This window comes from Delphinus delphis, chromosome 4 (genome assembly GCF_949987515.2).
Source record: "Delphinus delphis chromosome 4, mDelDel1.2, whole genome shotgun sequence".
Lineage (NCBI taxonomy): Eukaryota > Metazoa > Chordata > Mammalia > Artiodactyla > Delphinidae > Delphinus > Delphinus delphis.
The window spans coordinates 135,770,137-135,789,356 of record NC_082686.1 but is presented as its reverse complement, the minus strand read 5'-3'; the positions used below and the strand labels follow the sequence as shown (position 1 = coordinate 135,789,356).

At 39.9% G+C, this 19,220-nt stretch overlaps 1 protein-coding gene across 1 annotated transcript in view; it reads left to right on the top strand.

The window, feature by feature from the left end:
* Positions 1 to 175: 175 nt before the first annotated feature.
* SATB1 (SATB homeobox 1) overlaps positions 176 to 19,220 on the top strand; it is a 99,457-nt gene continuing 80,412 nt past the window's right edge. Inside the window, exon 1 of the mRNA XM_060011531.1 lies at positions 176 to 248. The gene's annotated coding sequence lies outside the window, so the exon portion shown is untranslated. The remainder of the gene's footprint in view (positions 249 to 19,220) is intronic.

The window sequence follows — 19,220 nt, the reverse complement described above, 5'->3', positions numbered from 1 at the left end:
CCCCGCGCGCTCGCTAGCTCGCTCCTCGCCTCTCTCTCCCCTTTAAACGCCCACTTCGGATGGGAAAAGAAGACAACTTAAAGTCAAGTTGCAATTAACTTCCGCGGCAGCCGCAGCTCCGGCGGCGGCGGCACCAGAGGCAGAAGCCGCCGCCTCGGAAGTCCGACGCCGCCGCGCCCGCCCGGGAAGCTGCGCCTGGTCTCGGGCCGTGCTCGACAGCCACCGCCGCCCCCAACGCCCATGCCTGAGTGAGTTCTGCTCCTTTGCCTCTCTCTCTCTCTTTTTTCTTTTTGGCCCCTACTCTTAACCTTTTATCTCTGTCTTTCTTTTTTCGGAGTCGATCTAAACTTCACCGTAGCGCCCACCCACCCGCGGTGCCCGTCGTTGGGGCGACTCGGCTCCTCTCTCGTGGGCGCCCGGGGACAGGGGTCTTCCGAGCTCCTTCTCTCGCGCGCGGCCGGATCCGGAGGGGTGGCCAGGAGAGTGAGGGAGAGCACCCGGGACGGGGGACTTGAAGATGCCATTCGTTCTTTCTCGGGGTGTGGACACCCTCACACACACCTGCCCGACAGACCCTGGCTGAACAAACTCCTTCAGGTCATCGGTAGAACCCCTTTGGGAAGAGAAAAGGGGGATCGAAAAGACCGAAGGAAGCACACGGGGAAAGGGAGACCCTCTCCGTGCGCCCCGGGGCCGGGCGGAGTAGGCTGGGGAGTGGAAACGTTCCCCCGCCGGATCGCAAGTTAAGCTCAGCATCCTTCCCCGGTCCATCTGCGCCTTCCTCCGCCCCCCGCCGGCGCGGCTGGTTGGGAGCAGTGGCGGAGAGAGGGGCCTGGGAAGTTTGTGGCAACTCCTCCATCCCGGGAGCCACTCGGGCCCCGGGGTGTTCAAGTTGGAGCCGGGAGTTTGAAAGGGGCGGCAGTCCGCGTTTCGAGCCCTCGCCGGTTGTAGTGAGGTCGGTCCTGAAGGCGCTGCTGGAGGGAATGTGGGTTTGGAGTTGGGCTGGAGGCCGGAAGAGGTGCTGCCCTCTTTGCAGGGACAGAGACATCACAGGTGCGGCCTCGGGGTCCGCGCCGTGTCTCCCTCCTGCGGCCCCGACCCGAGCGTGGCGGCCTTCTCTGAGCGCTCCACTACCGAGGCTCCCGAGGCGGCAGAGCGTGGGTTTGGACCACCACGATGAGAAGGACAAAGCAGGCGGGTGGCAGGTCCGGGGAGTGACAGGCGCGTACCGGGGAAATCCACCGAGCTGGACTCTTGGGGGCGACCCCAGAAGACGGAGAAGGGCTTAGGGCTCTTGCTGGAGATTTTGGCCCTGACCTTAATTAGAGCGTAGCAAATTTCACTTACAAGCGTCAACCACCGGATCGCGTCTCAAAAGTGCCCTGGTTGGCAGCTTGGACCTCTGCGCCTTTCCTGGGCGAACTTTCTCAGCAGCATTCCGGATTTCCAGGCAAATGCTGTTAAGACTTGGACTCCACATGGTTGTAAAGAGACAGAAAAGCTAAAGACGTCCTGTTCTCAGGAGAGAACCTTTCTGCCCCGACTGGCTGGGGGTCCATCCTGGGAGGCCAGGGGACCTGAGTTTCCCAAGAGGACAGAAGAGGGGGTAAGAATGAGTAAAATGCGACTTGCTGGGTGTCAGGATTTGTCCTAAGCAGTCCCTGAAATCTACAGTGTTTGTACTGCTGACAGAGTAACTCATCCCGCTGAAACTTTCTTGAAATTTACACCCAATCTAAAGTGGATTTTTCTGAGATGTCAGGAATTAAGATTTATTCTGTCGTCAAAAGTAGCTGGGGGGGGGGGGAAACTAAGACTGGAGAAAGCCAAGGTTGAGGTGTTTGCTCTAAAGACCTTTACTCTGCTGTGTGGTACTCGTGCTATGATTTAGCAGCGGTTCTTCATTTCTATTGCATATTATTTTAGTAGAACAGTAGTACATTCGTATACTGCCTGCTCCAGTCTGCTGGCAAACATTAGCATTCAGGCTTACATTTTTGACAAATGTGCAGACAGGAATAGCATGAATAGGCATCTTAAATATTAACAACCTAAGCATCTGTTGTGAAACAATTTTAATATATTTACTCTGTTTTTCTCACATTGTTAGAAAAGGTTATAATAAGCGCATAATCTCAACTTTAGTTAGCAGGAGTAACTGGCTGTATCTTTCACTACCTCTCCAAGTGTTTAACACAATCACCAGACATAAATACTTTAACTAACTCGGTTAGGCACATTATTAAATACACTTTAGACAATGTGTATTCTATATAAAATGTAACAGTAGCAAAATATGTATCCTATTTGTGCACATTTTAAATGACTATACATTTTATAAATATACCGGGCATGTTTATCCTTCATCTCCATTTGACACTTATTACTTCATATTTTTCCTAATGGAAACAATATTTTAAATGTAGAGTCGTTCAGTCATATGTAACACATAATATGTAAACAGTAGCTATAAAATACAAAGCATTGTTAAATTTGAGTATGGCTGCATGTAACAAGATTATACAAGAGAAATAAGAATCACTGCCCAATTTTATATTCCTTTCTAAATAATGAATACAAATGATGGATGAAAAAAGAACAAATAGGGATTTCCTTCCTAAAGTACTAGTGCCCTAAAATGTGGGGGGTGTGGGTATGGGGGGACAAGGCGGGGGGGGAATGAAGGGAGGAAGCAGAAAAAAAAAAATATCAGCAGAGAAAGAAGACTTAAAGAACTTCCAAAAGTCTGAATAGTTATTTCCAGAATCAATGCATTCTTCATTTTCCCACAAGCTGAAATATGTAATAAATAATAGTTCTTTGTATGTAAAAGTATTCCAAAGGAATGCCTTTTGTTCAGTTGTTGTAATAAATTAATATATTCTTTGGTTGATAATCTACAAAAGGAGTTCTTTTGTCTCTCAGCATCTTAAACAAGAACAACAACAAAATGAATAATGGTTTATTTCTGCAAAGAAGTCTGTTGCCAAGCTATATGAACCTGCGATTGAATAAGATGATGTGCTAAATGATGGTTAGGCAAGTCTGCATTAAATTAGCAAAGACTGAAATATCTGGGAGAGATTTTCAATGATTTTTTTCATGTGACAGGTTGCGGATTGTAAATTAGGCCTAAAAGGTCAGGTGACAGGCACCTGTTCCTCATTATTGTTAAAACCTTTTGGTTACAAACACTGTTAAGCTAAATACAACATGGATATACAGCAGGGACTCTATAAAGCACTCTGGTGGGTTTTCATCTGCTCTGTAAATTTCCAAAAGGGCCATACACAGATATGCCCTTTACACAAACACATCTTTTCTCCTAAGACGTGTTGTCTCGGATGACTCTTGTGTCATATTCGTACCTGGGACTGATGAAGTATATAAAATAAATGCATATGACGGAATCGATCTTCAGACTCTGTCTGGACCTGTTGTAGTCAGATGCAAAAATATTGGGTTTTTTTGCATTTGACTTTTACAGTCCACTGATTAATGATCAGAATTTGTTCGGGTTTTAAATAGAAACCTCCCCAAATTACCTTTTATACTTTTTAGATAAGGTAAGTTCTCATCTTAAATGATGCCAGGAGATATTTTGCTTTGTGCTTATGTATAAGGAGAACCTGAGTTGCTCTATACTGTCAGAGCTTTGTGGTATGTAGAAAATGGGAAGAAAACCACATTTTACATGAATGCTGTTAGGAAGGGTATCATCATTTGCTCTTCATACTTGCCACTTCTCTCAGGGGAGTTCAGTAATCTTTTGATTAGAATTAAAGAATGTGATCGGATTTTTATGAATGGCTTACCTTTAGATATTTCAGAGAGCAGAAGAAGCATACATATTGAACAGGCCTAAGTAGCACAAGGTTGCAAAATATGAAAGGTGCCAGTTGCTTTTAATTAGCAAAGGAGGAGGATTTTGAGTAAATTCGGTAACTGAGATGATTGAATTCTCTATTTAAATATGTTCTTTGTCTCTTTTGGTTTGGTATACTTTCTGCTTATTATACTAAGTAGTCATTTTTAGCATTTGTGATCAGATTACAGAACAGTCATCCTTCTTGCGTTTCCAGTTGGTTTTCAAACTCCAAAACTCTGGGTTGCTTTTAACAAATTGGTTTACATTTTGACAGAACAGAGTTAAGTTAATTAATAGATCAGGCACGAAAATCCTCCACGGTAGGGTGTATTTTCTGGTAAAATGAAAGTTGTGTTTCAGCACGATGAGCATCAGGCTTCAGTAATCTGTTCCTCGTGTGGAATGAACACTTCCTACTTCAAGCTAGCAGGCACCTACTGTTTATTTACGCTGCATTAAACTGACAGCTCAGCAATCAGAGGAAAAATATTACTTACCTTCCTGAAGTAAATACCAGCTTATAGGTTAGTGCACGTATTTATATTCCTGTCACCACTAAATAACGGCTCTGTCTCCACTTTAACATCTACCTGTACTATAATCCAGGGCTTTAGACTCTTCCTGGTTGGGGGTAGGGGTCGAGAGGAGTTTTCTTATCATTTCCCAGTGGCTGAAGTTTTAAAAAGAGTCATTTTATCTTCTCATGTTTTGTCCTGCGAGAATGAGTTGAAAGAAATATTATACATTTTTCCTTTGCATACTTCAACTATAATATCCAAATCCCCAAAGACTCCACATGCCACTTAAAATAGTCATCGTAGAGCAACCTCAAGACAAATATGTTCAGACACATTCAAGTGTACGTTTGCTAAATTAAACTTTCTACAGAATTCCAAAGAGATAACTTCAACTATTTGATATCTTAGATAATAACTTTGATAAAGTGTCTTCTATTCCAAGCCATAGATGGAATGCTTTGGGTTTTAATGGAGGTCTGCAAATATGAGTATAAAGTGGGACACATTGATTGATTGATTAATACTGTTAACTTTCCTCTGAAAATATTCTTGCCTCCTTTGTCTTTTTGTTTAATCTGCCAACCGTGAATTTCAAATTTTTGACAATACTAAATGCATTTGTTGTTTTTCTTCTTAAGTTGAAAGCCCATTCTCTTTGGAGACCCCTAGAAACTTCAAAATACTGTTAACGTTGAATTCCAAAACTTATTATTAACTTGAGAAAGTGCTCGTTTTCGAGTATGCTCTGTAAGTAGCTCTTACGCTCATCCTGTACACACGGTTGTTAATCTCTAATCACATGTTCCATTGACATCAGAGCAGAATGTGGTCTTAATACAGCATGTAAATCAAATCTGTTACACAAGGTTCTTCTCTTTCTCTCCCAAAGAAAAAGTGTCTACTGTGGTAATTTATATATCATTCCTAAGTGTTATTCTCAATGGTAAGTCTATTTCAACTTGATGTCTTCATAGAGTGTGATCAACACATTAACACACATTATTTAGTACTTTTGAACTTATGCCAACGGTACCTTTTGCTGTTTACTTTTTTTTAAGTCTTTTTTAAGATCAGATATTTCATTTCAGAGTAAATAGATACAGATTGTGTGTATATATATTCAGGGTGAGATTTAGTAGCGTAGCATTTCTCCAGCATATTGGCCTATTTTTATTCTTTCAAGTTATTCTGTATCACTTCCACAGTTGTTGCTGTCTGAAGGTTCGTAAATAGAAATTCTCATCACCTCTTTCAATGGACTCTCAAGGATGTAATTTAGCTTATGTGGTGATCCAGTTTAGTTATGAGAGATGAAAATTAGTTAACCGGTACCCCAGCATTTATGTCCCTAGATTCAGCTGCAATTTATTCAGTCCAGTTATTTGATGTTTGGTAGCGAAGTGTCTTGTAATCAAACATTAAGGGTTGGTTCAGTTTCCAGTGGAGAAACGATCTTGCTGGATACAACGTTTAACTGTGCAATATTTTATTACACTCATCACTCCTTGGAGAGCCTGCGTATTGTGGCACGAGTTGTGGCTGCACCTTAGGGGTGCAGGTCCCCCACATGAAGCGGAGATGCTTGCAGAAGAAGCAGATGTCAGGCTGCACTTGGTCCTGCCTTTGCTCGGATGTCTGTGGACCTGCATTTCCCTCCACCCCTTCCTTGGCACCCCTTCCCCCCAGGTGTGCAGGAAATGGAGGGCGTTGTACCCGGTGAAGTGGGTGGACTCTACCCAGAGCTATGACCTGATTTGTGACGTACCCTCAGAACTGCAGTAATGGTCCAGCTGCTTCACAGGCAACTGGTAACCACCTCATTTGGGGATGCTTCTGCCTTGCTAGCAGTGCCAGAGAGAACTTCGTCATTGTCACCTCGTCAAAGACTACTTCTTGAGAGCTCTCTAGTAGGGCTAGATTCGGAGAGCAGCCTCTGATATTTGGAGGGTAAGTGGCAGAAAAGTTCCATATGGGGAATCAGGGCTATAGCCACAGGGAGAGACCAGCATTTAGTGTCCAGGGGAGGTTTCTGTGTTGGGATGTTGCTTTTTCTCAGCGAGAGATGATTTGGGACCAGATACCAACAGAAATTCTGCAGTGTGAATTCTACTCTGGGTGGTGAAATGTGGTAGAAAGCTCCCAGGAGAAATTACTAGATCTTCTTTCCCTGAGATATTTAAAGAAAAGGTAGTCAGTAATCTGTGAGAGGGGGAACTCTTTAGATGCAGTTTTCCAGGAAGCTGGGCATATAGTGGAGTTGATTGCTAGAGGTTCTTTTCTAGTCTTACTCCGTGGTTTCTGATATGCTGTTAAGAGCATGCAAAAGACAATTTGGCCTTTTAATGTTTATAATGTTAAGGACTTTAAGGTAAAAGAGGTTTTCTGTTGTAAATATTTTATTGTAATAAATACTATAAATAAAAATAGAACCTAGTATATGCAGATATCTTTTAAACTTGAGATAGTCTTGAATACAGTGTGTCCATAATTAGCTGTTTGATGTTGAATGCAATTGAGTTTTCCTGTTCCAGTGAACCAGACAATGGAAATCACTGGGGATTAACAACAGGGCTATGTGATCATTCTTGATATAGCAGACCTTTTTTCCTGTTCACTGATAAAAATATTTTATCAGTAAAGAAAACACTCAGTTCAAATGCTTACAGTTTTAAATTTTAAAAGAATATCTAGAATTAATAAAATAATCCAAGTGTTTCTCACTATATTTTCACCAACTGAAATAAATGATACCTAGATGTTCTAATAGTAGACAGATTTCTCCAGGCTCTGAGAGGTTGGCACAATATTTTAATAACTGTGCTTTAAAATTTTTTTCTTAGAGGTGGGCTCTCTTTGGGGTGGTTTAAGAGGACTCAAAAACAATTTAGAACATTATCTTAAAAGTTTAAAAATGACAGTCTTACTTTGTAAGGAGTCATTGTATTTTAATAATACTGTACACATATTAGTGTTATTGGCGCAGTAGACAGTTAATTACAGCCTTTTCTGAGACATGTTAACTGTATATTAACAGTCATGTTAAAAAAGAATGATGTATACTCTTACATACAAGCTGCTGCTTGCTAGACTCTTTTCAAAATAGTCTTTTAGAATGTATGGAGTCAGATTTGGGGTCCAGAATTATCAGAATGTTTTCTGCTAAAGCAACTTTATTTTAAAACTTTTCACTGGGATGTAAGCTTTTCAATTTTCTTCTTTTTTTTTTCTCTTCCTTTCTTTCTTTGTAATTAGCATTGGCTTGATCACTTTTGCCAGTGGCTTTAGAAATCGGAGTCCCTCAGTAGTTTCAGCCTTCCCACATTGTATTTTGAGATGCCTACATTTTTGTTTTGTGATGACTTTGGCCAACATAAGCCATTAAAAGCTTATTGAGTTGATTTAGCACCTCTTAGTACTACTCTTTGTGGAATCGTTTTAGTCACTGTTTCTTGAGCCAAGCTATGTTTTCTTACAATTCTCTGTAACCTGATCTTTAAGATACGTTTGAGCAATTGATCATAGCAGTAGTTCTAAGAATATTTTATTTTCCAAATCTAAAGCCTAGGTTTTTGCTTTGGCTTCTGGTGTGGCAGAACAACGCGTGACTGAAACGAGTGAGGTTTAAAGCTGGACTGAGCCCGCCTTAGACAGTTCTATCAAATTGGTTAACTCTTTGAACTCCCTTGGTGAATCTGGATATGGTGACCTTGTAATACAGCACTTAAAAATGCACTAGGATTCCCACTTTACAAATTTTTAGGTGCTGCCCTTATTTATTTCTACAAGGTTTTCAACTACGAGAAAAAAATTCAACGTAAGGTACATGTCTGTGTTATAGAAAACGGTAGAAGCTTCGCAGTTAGCGTTCTGTCTTGCGTGGAGAGCACTCGTTAAAGATTTGCTAAATTAATAATAAAGTAGTGAATTTAGCTTGTGCTGATCTGGTTTAATGAGAAAAGACTTTCCTCTCTAATTTTCTGTTTTTACTCGGGTTATCTGCACACTTAATCTACACATGCCCGTGTTCTGGATAATTGAGTGTTTTTTTCTCTCTGTGCTCTGTCATTTTGGACAGTAGCACTGGGGTTTGTTTTATCCTCACTGACCTTGAGGATGAGGCAAAGCCTGTCTGATTAGGTTCATGGTCCTTTGGTGTTCAGTTGTGGTAACAACCTATTCTGGTATAAGCACAGAGCACTCCCTGGAGGTCCTTGCAGTTAGGCTACCATGTAATGGTTTTTCTGATATGCTGGGGCCAAAAATACCATGTGGCCCAAGTCTGATTGACCTCTATCTGTTCTTTTCTACAATAATGATTTTTTTCAGGACCCCACTGGATAAATATCAGCCATGATTAATTGCATAAATAGATATTTTTTTAATTGTAGCTGTAGCCATTATTTTAAAATGTTTTGAGAGTTAGGATATTTATATTAATGAAGATTTCACTCCATTCCTTAAGGGTTGTGTTAGGTGCATCTAAAACAGTCTGAAAAGTTCTGGCCATTCTATGCAAGTTATCTTTAAAAAAGACGCTTCCTCTTTAAATTGATTTTCATGTGTGTGGCGCTTTACAAGACAGTGTTAGTTACACAAAGAAAAGTATTCCTGAAGCAGTACACTGCTGTGTGACCTATTCCATTATCATGCACATTCTGTCTCTTTAAAAACAGTCTCCTCTATTTGCCCTATTAATTGTTGATATGTTGCCATCCACGAGACAAAAATTAGAGCTGTAATTAAATAATCATGTGATGCTCCTTTAGTGCCAGTGAGAGCAAACTCATTTTTCCAGGCCCTGATGGTCACTGATTATTGTATTACTACCAGCTTGTTTTATTTTTTTTAATGATTCTCTATCTGTAGATTACCTAACTACTGTCCTTCTTTGCAAAATTAAAGAACATAGAGAACATTCAGCCAGTTAATTGGCTGGACGTCCTCAGGGATGTAAGGTAGACATACCTTTTTCTGCTTTTGGTCACCTGGTAGGTTCTTTGGGGAGGCTACATCAGTGGTGTGGTTGCCTGCCATTTCATTTACACTGGTGTTTTGGCTGGGATGGAGGCATATGGGGAATGCCAGGAGAATTACAAAAGGAGCCGGGTATTAAAATTCAGAAATGATTAAAATTGAAATAAAAGGATGCTGCTTCTTTGCCAGTACTCTGGCAGTCATAATGACACATAGAGATTAGTTTCCACCTTCATCTTTTCCTTCTTTTTCATTTCCTCTTGTTTATTGTTGACACATTTTCCTTATGTCTGTCTCCCGTCTCTGTATCTTTTTGCACTATTGTGCATTCCTAGTTGTCCCTCTTTCCTTAAGCATGGAGAAGCCTACTTAACCTTATTATAACAATAACAGAATAGGTTATTAATATTTAATATGCACATGATTAAAATTTCTCTCCCTTAAACATAGGTCAGCTGTATTATTATTAACTGGCATGTAATTTTTCATTTAAAATATTCTTATTCTGCCCTTGCTGTTTCTGAAATGTAGTCTACTTTACTGGTGATTTAATACATAATGTTTAGAAAATTGTGGTCGGCTAGTGAGAAAAGAACTTACCAGTCATGGATAATCAATTATGCATGAATTCAGATGTAACAGATGGAATCTGGTGAGTTAAAGTTTCCCTTTGCCTTAGTGGTTTTTTTTTTTTTTAATTTGTTTGTTTGACACCTGTCTCCTATATAGATAAACATCTAATGTAGCATGTGAGAAATTTCCTTATATATCTGTATATTCTCTTTAAAGTGAACTTGATTTTTAAAATTGAATTTAAGGGCAGAGAATTTCTTTTTTTTTTTTTGTGGTCTTAAAGATGATCAGATTCTTTTCCAACACTTTGTAGGTACAGAACTGGGTTCTGCTTGGCTTATGAAGGGTAACTCTTCTACTTGGTAGAGGAAGAAGCAAGACCTGAATCTAGTGTTCCTACCTTTTCTCCACTTCTTTTCCCACTATGTCATTTATCCTTTTTTGTAGGAGTTGCCTAATGACAGAACACTATTACACTAACTCTGGGTTTTAAAGAATTTCTGATGAAAATTGTGGTTGTCTAGTTTTAAGTTGTGTGACATTCTCTTGTATGACATGCAGATAGTATCTGTGAACATGTATATCATGTTATGCTATATGTATATCATACGTACATGTATTCATACTAGGTTGTTGGCCAAACAGTTGGATTTTTCAAATCTATTGAGAATGCCCCAAGACTTGGCTTATATCTGAAACTACAGCATATGCCAGCCACAAAGATGCCTTTACCCTAGCTTGCGGTGTTGTAAATTCTTAGTGACAAAACCCCTTTGTGCAAAGTGAACCTAAAAGTTAGTTTTGGGAGTCTTGTTACCTCCACAGAGAGATAAGTTTAATTTTCATTAAATATGATATGAATGTGTAGTAGTTTTTTCAGTTGCAGAAGTAATGAAACAGTGGGTATTGTCCATCTTTAGAGCAATTACAGTCTCAAAACAGTTACAGGCTGGTCCCCATCAAAAATTTTTATAAATATGCTGTTTGTTTCTCTTCCAAGTGTATTTATATATAGATAAAAAAATAAAAATGAAAATAGTCTTTACAGAATAAACAAAAATAAATGATTAAAAAATAGCCTGAAGGCTCACTAGTTCTGTTTTTAAAATTATACTGCAGCATTATTTATCAACTTTTTGCTTCATATCAGCTGGAAAGTTGCACGTGTATTTATAGTCCACGTTAGTTATCTAATGAATTAAATTCCACAATAAACACACTAATAAAGAAGGCCACACCTGCAAAATAGGTAACTGGATATGCTCTAGCTACAGTTATGCTGTGAAACTATTTTTTAGTATTTTATTTAGGCTTTTATACCCAATAAGGATGTAATTTTACTTTGGCTTTACTATGTAATCATATTCCTTAGTCATGCATCAGAAAAATACATATCTATAGGAATGAACTTCAATGAGATACAATTTATATATGAATTTCCACTACATTAAAAATAAAACTCCATCATTAATATAAAAGTCCCTAATATAAAATCAGTAAGAATAGATGATAGGAAACAGAATATCAGACAATATACTGGAAAAAAAGAAAGATGATATTACAAATTATTGCATGCAGAAATAAATACTTCAATCGTAATTACTATCACAAAAAAGTGACTGATAAAAATAAATCTGAAAGCCTTTTGGACTTTTCATAACAAAAAAGGTACTCTTTTATTAATAAATAGGATCTAGAATCTTTATGTAGAGATAGTTTATAAATTATTACATTGACTACATTTATACAGTTGTTTTACCTCTGTGGCTGGACTGCATAAAAGCGTCCTGCAAATGTTCCCCTGGGACGGTCTACTGTTTCATGAGTATAGTTAATTTTTACCCATTTGAAAAATATCCAGAAAGAATGTTTGTATATTTGAATGTTGGATATTTGGAGTGTTTGGTTTTTGTCTGTCCTTCCTCTTTTGCTAAGATACAAGAATATAGAAGAACATCTGAAAAGAGAACCATTTTCTTGCCTCAGAGGACCATCAGATTACCTACTTTGGGTGAGATCTTGGTCTCTCATTATCAATCTATGTTACTTATCCTTGGGTCAGGTAATCATCATGTGAATTAATTATCCAGCATAGACTGGACTGTGCTGTCGGCGGGTAAGGACAAAGCAGTGGCGGGTTGGCATCAAGGAGGCAGTTGTCAGTGTGTTGTAGCTTATTGTTTTTCTGTGTGGCATGATTAATATACGTCTGCCAATCTTAGGAATAGATGAAAGATTGTTTTGCTTAGTTTTGTTGTTTTTACATTTTTTTAATTGAGGTAAAAGATATATACCATAACATATGCCACTTGGGCAGTTTGTAAGTGGACAGTTCAGTGGCCTTAATTACATTCACACTGTTGTGCACCCAGTGCCACAGTCTCTTCCAAATCTTTGCCATCATCCCAAAGAGAATGTGCTTTAGTTTTGAATTACACTTCTCCTTCGCCTCAACAAATTTCAAGCATTATAGGGGTATTTAATCACTGTCCAGGTGTGTTGCACTTGTTTCTGGTGGTGGCTTTTCTTCCCAATGAACAACCCCTGTCCACTGCTTTGTGGTGATGGGCACAGCGGTACAAAATCAGATGTTGCTCGTGGCTGGTACTCTCCCCCAAAACAATCTGAACCCGGATTCAGGTCTATTTTAACCTCAAACTCTTTTTCCCTTTAAGTAAGCCGAGAAAGATTAAAATAGCATTCACATCACTAAGATTTGGTTGATATGTCTTGGCTAAATGTTGATTGGGAACAGTTCCTGTTTGACTTCATTGGAATTCAAATCCCCTGAGCTTCCTGAGAGTACCACACAGCAGCTAGGTGCCCTGCCACTAGCTCTTGGGCACGGACAACGTGAACACTTCACTTCTGCTTAAGTGCAATGACTAAGTCTAGAAATGAGTTAACAGTTTTCAACTGTTGCAAAGGGAGTCCCACTCCAGGTTGAAATTTTCTGGGAGAAAAAGCCTGCTGGATTATGTTGAAGGGAAAAAAAAAAAAGAATTAGAGAAAACTGGGATGGTTCTGGCTGCAGTAAATAATAGACTGATTTTGGAACTTTACTTCCACGTGTAATTTTGTGTTTAGTCGCTTATGTCTGTGATGATAAATCATATACTTGCATAGAATTTCTGGCATCCCCGTTAAGCCTCACGCAAGTGCGCAAATGCTAATTTGTCATGGTTCCTCAAACAGCAGACTTTTATTCACCAAATCAATGATCTAATAGCTTGCCCCCTACCTTTTTTTTTGTTTGAAGCAAGTAGCTTGCCTGCACATATATTTCTTAAGTTTGGGCGTGAGTGCTGGTTCCTAGAAAAGCCTTAACTTTTCCAAGTGACCCCAGGATCTTCATCTCACTTGAGGATGTCCCAGCAGGTATATTGGATTTCCTGTCTTCAAAACATTACCTAATCCAATAGATGCCAAACTTGGCTGTACACTGGAATCGCCTTGGTAACTCGCAACCACCGCATACCTGGCTCCTACCCGTGGCAGTGGGGTGCAGCCTGGACATCTGGGTTGTTGAAGTAGCTCGCAGGTGATAACATGCAGCAGATTTGAGGAGCCACCGGACTAACTTCTGATCTTGCACCTGGCTTTACCACCCAAGATTGCAAGAATCTTTCTAAGATTCTCACCAGCATTCACTTGTAAGAGCAGTTCCTGGATTCCTTTCCCTGAGAGGGCAGGCACCGTGAGACACTCCTGGAATACAGACAGGAGTCCACCCTCAAGATGTTGACAGACTTACACTTGGGAGGGGCAGACATGTAAATCTGAAATGCCACACTGGAGGACAGGGGCTGGGATGGGGCATCGAGAAGGAAGTAGCTAATAGCTGGAGGAGACTTTGGACAGAAGAGGTACAATCCAGCTGCATGTTAAAGGATGTGGCAGAGGGAGAAGCGGCAGGGCGGGCACTCAGAAGTAATGGGGAGAAGACAAGGCAACCTGAAACTCTTAAGTGATTTGGTAATTTGGCGATAGCTACATAACTATGGGAAGGTCTCAAGAGCATTGCTTTTGGAACCTGGCCCCCTCCCTACTCAATTTTGGAGCTAGTTCTAGATAGAGATGCCAGTTTTCATGGAATGTTTACCACTGTACCTTGTCAAGGTTATGCTCCACACTGACATCTATGGAAGGAAAGGTAGCTTTTTAAAAAATTTGTCCAATCAATTCTTGCTTTAAAAAAGGTAATATTTCTGGGTGAAAGGACCCGATAGCCCATCAGGTTCTAGAATCCAACTATAATGGCTGCTCACTTCCCTTAGCCCACTCTCTCCAAACTAGCTTAAACATTGGCCTTTCTTTGCTTAGCTTTAATGCTGACCTTTGTCTATTAAAACCATAATCCAAATGACGAGTGGGTGTTTACATCCACCTTAAAGTAATTAGGAAAACAACTTTTGATCACTCTCAGTCTGACTATAACTGAAACCCCATGTATTAGGGAAAAAACAAAAACAAAAAACCTTAGGCCCCCTATTTAGAGTTCTTTATTATTTCTCCTTTATCTCTCCGGAAATATATTCAAGCCTTTTGCTATGATTTTCTGCAGTACACCATTATTTGTTTGGTGTTTGGATGCCCACCCGGTTTGCGTAGGTATCTACATTAAAGCTTCCAAAAAAGCCATTTCTAATGGCAACTATGCTTATTTAACGTGGGGGTGGGAGAGAGGATGGCAAGTGATTCTGTGGTTTTTAGCTTCAGCTATGAGCTATTTAAATGTTCATGGAAAGCAGCATTTGGGGTAACTGCATATTATTCCAAATGTACTCTAGGACCCTTTCACATACATACAGGTCTAGAAAGTTGTCTTAAATCTGTGTGCAGCGGTACCCTATTCTTATTCCATGCAACCTTACAGATCTATGGGCTCATTCTAAAGTGGAAAATGGGGCTTCCCTGGTGGCGCAGTGGTTGAGAGTCCGCCTGCCGATGCAGGGGACACGGGTTCGTGCCCCGGTCCGGGAAGATCCCACATGCCGCGGAGCGGCTGGGCCCGTGAGCCATGGCCGCTGAGCCTGCGCGTCCGGAGCCTGTGCTCCACAACGGGAGAGGCCACAACAGTGAGAGGCCCGCGTACCGCAAAATAAAAACAAAAACAAAAATAAAATGGAAAATGGCTTCAATTTGGACATGATTAGAATGTCTGAAAGCCATTCAGCACCTCTAAGACTCCTCCTGGCTAGGTCCTGGATTTACTTAGTCATCTTTGATAGAAGTTCTCCAGATAAATGCTGTCCGATAGAACTTTGTGCGATGGTGGAAGTGTTCTATAATCTACACTGTCCCATAGGATAGCCACTAGTCACATGGGGCTATTGGACACTTGATATGTGACTGAGGAACTAAATTGTAAATGTTACGTAATTTCAGTTAATTCACATTTCAATGATATAGCCACTTTTCCCTCTGCTAACTCCATCTCACTTCCGCAATCTCTAAAAGGAATTGTCCTTGCAATTAGCAGTGGAATTTGGTTGCAAGTGACACTGTGAGCGTTTGGCTCTCATTTATTTATTCAGAATGTAAATACTGCAAGGACGCTGTACAAATCCCTGGTGATAGGGCAGTGAGCAAGACGCAGCCACTGCTCTCATAGGGTTTACAGTCTAGTGTGGGAGATATTTATTAAGCCAGTAATTATCCACATTGTTCATTGATGATAACTGTGACAAAGGAGAATTGCCAGAGGCTATGAGAGTGTAAAATGGGGACCAGACCTTCTTGTAAAATTAGTCAGAAAGTTTAATCAAGGGTTCTGTTTATTCACTAAACGCGTGAGCCGGCTTCCCTTCCCCAAGTTCAAGGCTAGGTCAGGCTGACTGCAGGACCCAGAGCTCTCAGAGTAGGGCAGCTACCATGTGCCATGCCATGACCTCCAGAGATGCGGGGTCTATCTGATTCAGCTGCATACACACACACACACACACACACACACACACACACACACACACACACACACACACACACACACACACTGCAAACTTCTGAACTTGATCAAATAGATCCTCTCCCCAAGCTATGCAGTTGTGATGATGTCAGTCACAGATAAGATGTGAGAAGAAGGGTGCAGATGTTTACAGGATATTGCATTTCCTCTCCTATATATGTTTTGACAAAGTTGTTTGGGCTCCAGCCCCAGTTCTTTTTTCCTCTCTGCTCTTACAAATTTATATTTGGTCCATTCAAGAAACGATGTGGAAATCAGTCCTGACATCCCAGACAGACAAAATGAGACACATGACAGCAGAACATATGGCTCAAAGAGACATCCTTATATGGCCAACACAGACCGTATTCCCAGAAATTCATATATGGAAAACACCACCTGCAGCTAAAGCCAAAAAACAAAGAGTTGACACGACAAAAAGAGCAATATGCCACGTAAAATGTGCTGTTTTAAGAGTGTGGAGAGATAGCCAACAGTATTTGAATTTAAAAATTTGAAAAAAAAAAAACCCACCATGTCCTTAGAAAGTGCTAATGGTGGTAAGCACTGCTTTGCTAACACAGTCACTGGCGGAGCTGTCATATCTTAAAAACGTTCAAATTCTAAATACTTTCTCTGTTTATTACAAACGTATGTGCTATTCAGAACTCCGAATGTGTTTTAATGCTTTCGGATATCTGCCTGTATATTTATCTTAATATGTTGCCATCTGAAACATGCTGTAGTCCTTTTATTATTCAACTTAAAAAAAAATCTTGTCATCTGTTAAAATATTTTATCTCTGCTACCTTTGTGTAGCCAGTCTGAGTGCCGCCTTCTGTGATAAAAAACTGATGCACTGTTTTAACTGTACACCCACATGTTAAATAGTTCATGTATTTGACTTGCAATATTTCATGTTCCTGAGGTTTTCTATTTTCATAGCTAGATTTATTAAGTTTAACTTTATTCAATACTCTCTTGCATCTTTGTTGCCAAATTTAAGATGCCTGTGTAGAATAAAATTGATGCCCCCCTATTATGATAGTTTATTTTCACGTATGCCTGGAAAGGTGGTATTTTCCTAATTACCTTTCTTTCCTTCTTCTTTATTTTAGAATGAGTATTCCAAAGGGGTAGATAATATATAGGAAGTTCATCAGTGTACTGTATCACTTGGAGGACATAAACCTCGGTGCCATTTTACTTGTGTCATTTCTTATATAGTTCCTAAATAAAGAAATTATTGCTTGGGGGAAATTAGTTATGTATATGTGATTAACAGATTTGTAATTGTACTATATTGTTTTTTTAAAAATAGTCAAGTCATTATTAGATGTCTTTACCCTCATTTATTCTGTTTATCATTTTCCAAGGCCACGTCCATCCTTACTACACATTTTTATGTTTTGTGTTTGAGAATTAGCTTATAATTCCTGGATAGAAGGTGCTATTCAAATTTAAAGATTAATATATGAATCCCCACATCATTAGGAGGCTAAGGCAATCAGGAAACTTTTTGTCTTGTTTATTTGTGTAAATAATGGGATAACCATCATTTACAATATTTTATGCCAATGTGTCTTAATATTGATATTTTCAGTCACCCTTTTTTAGTCTCCTTTTCTCTTTGCTCAAATTTTGTTTTGCCCAACAGCTGTCTTCCTTTTCTTTCTTTCTTTTTTTAAACGTTCAACTTGAGTTGCATTTGCATGGATAAATGATTTTTTGCAGTCCACTATACTTTTTCTCTATTTTTAAATTTTGCTATTGTTTGTAAATTTGTACACTTGTGATGCTAGAATGCACTGTCCCTACTGAAAGAAAATCAGGCAGGTTTCAGGGAAACATGTCAGGCATCACCAGTTTGAAGCAACTATTAAAATATACATCTTGGAAATTCCTAATTTGACCTACCGTATTGCAAAAATCATTGTCATTCTAAGGATAATTGAGTGTTATCCATGTTTTTCTTTTTGAATATCAAACATTAAAAAAAATAAGTTTACATCCATCCATCCACAATACCAACTCTGACAGCAGTGCTGTGTTTTGCCATGTTTATATATTTCCTTACTGACTGTATTTCTTATACTTTAATTAAAATACCCGCCTCCATACTTCCCCACATTTCAACTTTTGAAAATATGTTATCATTTGAGCTTTTTAGTAACGATTGCCTTATGTTTATTTTCTTGTTTAGGATGCTGGGTTTTGTGTTTTATTATCACATTCTTTTGCCCTAGGCTTGGGTTTCTATGCGCCAAGATTTCACTGTTGCCTTCCTCAATTTTCACTAACCTTTCTGGTTTTGTGGGTGAAACGTGGGTGCCATTAGAGTGATATATTTTCATTGTGTTTCTCCTTAACTTATCCTCCCTGGGAGGCCATTATTTCCTATACTTTATCTTCTGCTTTACCTTCTGCTTTTCTTAGATTTCTCATGTACACACTAAGAGTGTATTGGTAGTTTTAAAGAGCTTCATTTGCATATTTTCCTCTTATCTCGGTACTTGTGCTAACTTGTTGCTTTTTTTATGTGTAACAAAATGTTTCTCTTTTTCTCTTTTCCCTCCTAGTCTATTCTGAAAAATGATTCTTATAACATTTTTGTTTTTAATGATTAACTGCCTTCAGGGTTCTAAGATGTTAGTACTAAAACCTCTCTATTTTGGGCATGACTGTAATGTTCTTCATTTTTTTAGGAACTAGATTTAATAGATTATCTAAATAAGAGGATCATACTTATGTGCTAATGACCATTTACCTACCTGGGTAATTCACCGTAGATTACAGAAGTATTTATTGCTACAACAGAGGTTCCTACCCACCCCAACTTTCTTGTCTTTCACCCGAGGTAAATTAAGAATGGTGGCATGTTTTCTTTTGTAATAACTAACTGGTCAGGTCTCTTTCAAGTGACCCAAATTTTGTTTCACTCGGCCACCGTGGGCCACGTACTTCTTCCTCCGACGTGTTCCCTGGCTCAGAAGGGACGGAGTTTTGAATCTACCTCTGACTAGTATAGAAAGGCTCTTACTCATCTTTTTTGATCACTGTCTCTTAATAGTTTAGGGTTCCCCCGCCTTTGAGGATAAATAGTCGCCAGAGCGTTTCAGGGACCCTGGCCTTTATGTCTCTGCAAACGCCTTATGCACCCTCCGTGCTTCTCCGGAGAGCTGCACCTCCCGACGGTCCCCTTCGGCCACTTCCTTGAAGTCCCCCTGCCTCGGCGCTCGGCGCCCGTCACCTGCCCGCCCGGGCCGCTCTCCCGCGGGCCGGTGCGCCCTCCCCGCCTCGCCAGTCCCCCGGGTGCCCGCCCGCTACGCTCCCGACGTATTCC